The sequence below is a fragment of the Oreochromis aureus genome, linkage group 15, assembly GCF_013358895.1.
Source record: "Oreochromis aureus strain Israel breed Guangdong linkage group 15, ZZ_aureus, whole genome shotgun sequence".
NCBI lineage: Eukaryota > Metazoa > Chordata > Actinopteri > Cichliformes > Cichlidae > Oreochromis > Oreochromis aureus.
This window is the reverse complement of record NC_052956.1, coordinates 26,263,337-26,269,336: the sequence shown is the minus strand read 5'-3', so window position 1 is coordinate 26,269,336 and position 6,000 is coordinate 26,263,337.

Here is a 6,000-nt window from a genome sequence, read left to right as displayed (position 1 = left end):
GTTCGCGGTGCTCTGCAGTTCTCTGGTCAGCTGATCCACAGCAGCATTCACGGCGGCTCGGACCAGCGTGTGAGCCATCTGAAGCAGCTGCCGCTCGCTGTGGCCAAAATCAAGGAGGTGGAGGAGGAGGTGGTTCTGTGAGGAAGAGCTGCCCTCCCAGCACTCCTCCTCCTCCTCCTTCTCCTGGGGGCAGAGCTCAATTCGAATGAACAGACCATTTGCCGGTGCCTGAAGGGAGGAGGAGGAGCTCTGGAACGAGCTCTGAAACTCCTTATGGAGAAATGGCCCAGCGTCCGCAGAGTCAGTGAAAACCTCGAGTGGTCTTCCCACGGTGATGTCATCGACCTCACCAACTTTTTGGAAGGTCTCTGGTCGACCTTCCTTCACCTCCTCATACATTTCTCCTGCTGCTGGTTCTCCTGGACTCCCAGTTGCACATTGATCCTGCGCCGCCTCCACACTAGTCTCCACTATGACAGTCGCCTGAACAGTGTCTGTCTGAGCCACTCCCACCGCCACCATGTCTTCCTGTGGGCGCCTATTTCCTCCTCTAATGAAGAACCTGTGCAGCCTTTTCTGGGCCTCCCCCTGCACCTCCTCCCTCTGCTGGTATGATGAATTCCTGGACTTCCTGAACTTTGGCCATGCCCTCTTTTTAGCTCTCTTGTCCTGTAACTGAGGCTCCACCTCTGAATCCTGCTGCTGCTCCCCTGGTCGTTTCTCGACTTTTTTCTTCATCCTTCTGATGCAAATGAGCTCCGAGGAGAACCTCCTCCACCACCTGCACCTCCTCCTGTTTCTGCAGTGCCCCCTGCAGGTTCCTGTGGGCGGAGCCTCTCCCTCCATGCCACTGCCTTCTTTGAGCTCAACTCCTCTTTCAACTGCGGCGTCTGAATGTCTTGCCGTGGTTTTATTTTCCACCTCCTCCGGTGGCTCCTCTCCCTCACTCCTGCTCCGGGTTTTTCCCAGCAGCAGCAGGTCCCTTAGCTTCCTTTTCAGGCTGTCGCTCTCCGCCCGCCGCACGTTCTCCCCACCCTTCATCGCCATTGAAGGAAAATGTTTCCTGAAGGCCTCTGTCAAACCCTGCACATAGATTCATGAACAGCAGGTTATTAAAGTCACACACAGACACACATAAACACTCAGACGCACAAACAGACACACTGAATCCTGAACTTGATTATATAGTCAGTATTTGGGGAAATTAAATTATTTTAAAGATCAATAACTGAGTAACAGCTGAGACGCTGTGCTGCTGGGGTTAACTGTCCATCACAGCTGAGTGGGGTGAAGGTGAAAAAACAAGTCTGTCCCATGAAACCAAGGGGACAAGAAGAAGGCCTGTGAGGAGCTGTCCTGCTGCTCCTCTGGCTCACCAACACCTCTGAGGAGTTCAGCCATCATCACCTGCTTGAGGTGGGTCAGTGCAGCTCAGGTACACCCTCACAAACACTTCCAGTTGGCCTCAGACTCCAAGTGTTTACATCATGACAGGAAGTTCCAGTCAGCTGATCACTCTTCAATAACCTGCTGCCTCCAAAATAAACTTCCTCTTCCTCTAATGGAAACCACCTGCTGGCTGATGACATCATCAGGCATGAATTGATGACATCATCAGGCAGGTATGAACATGAATGAACATGATGAATGAACAGATGAGTTCTCACCTGGGTGCTTCCTGCTGATCGGATCTGTTTCTCTTGGAGTCGTCAGGAAACACTGAGCTCATCTCTCTTCTCGCTGCCACCAGCGCTGCGCCTCCCCAGTTTCCATAGCAACCACACTGACTGATGTTTTTTTCTTTTACACAAATTGCTTCTTCGATAAAGCGGTGGTACGCGGGCGGGGGGAGGGGGAAAGAAACAGAAGCTTTCGTGTCCTGTAATCAGGTTTGTGTCATCAGGAGGTCCAATCACCAAATAGCTCTGTGTAACGATGCCTGCACGTGTTTGTCCACAGACACAGTGTCAATAAAGTTTTCAATAAACACACAACTCTTAAACAGGTGAGTCATAGAAACATCCTCCCTCCTTACAGGTGTTATGAACGAGGAAAGAGACCAATCAGTTTGTTTCAGGCTGTACGCGTGACTCAGCCCTGCCTTTGCTGGAAACCAGAGGAACTGCAGGTGTGGCGCTGCGTCCTCTTCCCTAAAACCCTTTCTGTGTGTAGAATACAACATACGTGTTTCCTTCTACTTCTCCGAAAATCTGCCGGACATTCAACACCGAAACACACCACCGTAGAAGCACGGCTGTTACACCTTACTGTAATCACATTACAGTTACAGTTACTAGTGTGACACTGGTTCTTCAGGAATCTGATACAGTAAATAAATAAAGGTTTAACGAAGCACGAAGACTTGATGAAACGTGACAGCAGAGTAACATCACTGTCACATCCAATTTCACTTAATGGCAGCAGAGTTTGACTCTTTAAACGTTTCAGTCAGCTGATGATTTTAGAGCAGCAGCACCAACACCTTGGAAATGACAGAAACCATGGAGATCTGAACAACATCACACTTAAAAACATCCAAGGTCAGAGTCCACGTGTTTCCTGCTCATTACAAACACGTTTCATCAGCTTTTTGTGATTTCAAACTGTTAAAATGCTCCTAGAACTGTTTTCAAACTGCTTAATTTTGACAGGATGTACTCCTTCTGAAGTACTTCCTGTTACAAACACGAATGTTCATCTGTGTTTGATGATGATGGGAAGAAAAGACCAATCAAAGCTCAGCATTTTATCTGTAATTAGCAATCTGCACTAATCCTGAACAAGAAACTTTAATGAGGAACCTGCAGAAAGCGCAAAGCCACACCTGTTCGTGCACAGGTGTGGCAGAAGGTGGACCTGGACCGAATGAAATAAGGTGAGTAATTTAAAAATAAAACAGGAAATAACGATGAAAAGATGAATTGAAAGGAGAAATACTGATTTTAAACATGAGAAGATGCTCACTCTGTTTAAGGGATTGATTGATTGATCAGTGTTTCAGTTGTGATTGATATCTAAGGCTCAGGCGAGAGGTCACCATCTCCAAACAGCAGCAGAGCAAAGTCGTCGAGTCCATCAGCTGTTCTGACTCGTTTCAGTCACACCGTGGCACCGCATCATTGATCCTTGATCAATTATTGATCTGCCGCAGGCTCTCTGTCCTCCGAGTCTATTTTTAAATGTGTGAAGAAGAAACTGAAGCCTTTGTTTCTATGGTGATGGAGGGTAAAAATACATCCATCTGTCCCTAAGCAACAGCACGCTGACCAATCAGATCGCCCAACAGGTGAGTGCCAAGAGACTGTCGGGAATGTTCATCCAGTCCTGCACTGAGGCAAAGCATTGTGGGAAACAGAGTGTATCTCGTGGACTCACGCTGACAGTGAGGAGTGTGATCAAATCTGTGGCATCACCTTTGACCCCGTGACGATGCGTACTGATGAAAAATCTATTTTGAATCATTTTGATTTTTAAATCCTCAAGTCAAAGCAGTTAAACTGGAGTCTGAATTTTCCTGCAATACCTCTCTGCTCACCTAGCTGCTCAGCTCTCTGTTGACTCCTGCAGGTCAGATTCTGGCAGGGCACAAAGAATGCTCTTCTGCAGATGGATCAGCAATCAATCAGTACGCAGCTAACTTATCAATAATCACCTCTGTGATAAAAAGCTGATGTCACCAACAGGTTACTCTGGTTAATCAATAATTTCAGTATTGGTTGATCGGTACCAGGGCTGGACTGAAAATCTGGCATACCGGGCATTTTCCCATCGTGCTGATGCACATTTGGGCGCTGCTAACAGCTAACAGCTGAAGTGTGTCGCATGCTGCGGTGCAACCCAGCAACATCCACGCCGAGCCGATTAAAACCTGTTTCAAAATCAATAATAAAAAAAAATGAAGGGCATACACGTGTGCATACGCATGTACATCTACATGTTGAAACAACAGCAGGGGTTCGATCTGATTGGTGAAAAAAACATTTATTTACAAAACGTTATTGTTCTACCCATGAAAAACAGATGCGTTTACAAAAACATTTTGACACTGAACTTCCTGTTTATTTTTTTACAGCGAAACACAGAAATAAGACGACGGCACGACAGTCACACACATGATCAATAATCATTAACACCTCATCATCAATGAGCGCTGGTCATGTGACACAGAAAGGAACAGCAGAGACCTGGGATGAACCACCAATTTCCCTCTGGCCGGTGGAAACTTTCAAAGTAAAAGGTTTACAATGGAATTGAGATCAACTCCTTCAAAATAAGAGGTTTAAAATGCAAGAGTGTAACTCCTTCAAAGTAAAGGGTTTAAAATGCAAGACTATTGCCCCATCACAATAAGAGGTTTAAAATGCAAGATTGGTGCTCTTTCAAAATAAGTTTAGCATAGAACATATTGATTTCTTCAAAATAAGAGGTTTAAAATACAAGATAGGACCACTGCAAAATAAAAAGATTCAAATGCAACAGTGTATAATTCCTTCAAAAATAAAAAATTAATTAATTAATAAATTAAAAATATAACAGACTGGCTCCTTCAAAATAATGTTTAAAATAAACTAACTTCAAATCCCTCAAAATAAAAGGTTTAAATCCAACAGAATGTAACTCCTTCAAAATAAAGGTATTTAAAATGCAATAAACTATGACTCCTTCAAAATAAAAAGTTTAGAACGTATAGGAGTGTAACCATTTCAAAATAAAATGTAAAATTTAATAGGGTATTCCAACAAAATATTTCAAACTCTGACAGTAACTTTTTAAAAATAAGATTCAGATCATGCTTTTCTCTTGGCTTTTATTTGTTTTAAAGATTTTTCACAGTTTTATGATAAATATAAAAAAGATTGAATATTTTTAAAACTTTATTTAAAAATGTAAATAAAAAATGTGCCCCTGTGGGCGTAGGCTGGGACCCAGCGAGAGTCCTGACCCACAGATTGGGAAACGTTTATTTTCCCACCCGTCCTTTCTGTCTTTTTTTGTGCTTGCCTTTGTTTGAGTCAGATGGAAGAAACTGTGGAATGATCCTTTAAATGAAGTTAAACCATCAGCTGCTTTTTAATCCCGACTCCATGTAAGAACACCCTCAGTGCAACCCTCCCATCTGTGTCTGAGCGCCTGTTTAAGCTCACTTCATCCTGATTGGACCGCTTCTTGAAGCCTACTGAGGGGCAACACCTCAATCAGAGATTTTTCTACAGGGACTAATTTTTACCTCGGTGTAAGCTCGTGTTTAGCAGAAACTAAAGCAAAGCAGAACAGAGACAGGATGAACTTAAGAGTTTTCAGATCTGCTCAGTTTGGCAGATGATGACTGACGTTAGGTCGTGCTTTGACCTGAACTGTGAGCTCTGCCTCTATGTCTTTGGTCCTGCAGACTGAGGTTAGCGGGTGTGAGCAGCTTCAGCGAAGAGGTCCAATAAAAACCTGGTTTAACTCCGGCTAATCTCAATGACAGGTCATCCTCCCGGGCTTCACTATCGAACCTCTAGAGCTCCGAGAACCCAAGTGGCTTCAGGTCATTTCTGCCAGTACGTTTCTGCAGCTGCTGCCTTCTTCTCCTCGTCCTGTTGGCTGTTGGGTGGGTGTAAATTCACTGCACTGGCAGATATTCATTCAATCCTCTGAGGATGTCACTCGTTTTCAGGGTACTCTGAATCTTCTCAAAGCTCTGTGTAGCAGGACTCAGTCATTGGAAAACCTTCAGAAGCAAAACCTGAACGTTTCAAGCTCCTCCAAAGGGATCTGTTCGTCCTAACCTGGATGCCGTCTTGTGTTTCCTGCGTGTTCTGATCTGCATGTTTTTGTTGTATTCCATCTGATAACATTTGTAACTCTGTGGTGATAAACTTTCTGCCGATGCTGAGGCACAGAGCGCGCAGAGGTCGCCAACTTCCTGCAGAGTCAACCACTACAGACTTCATGTGGCCTTCAGATTAGAGACCTTTATGGAATGGGTTTCCATGGTGACCATTTGTATCTTAAGCC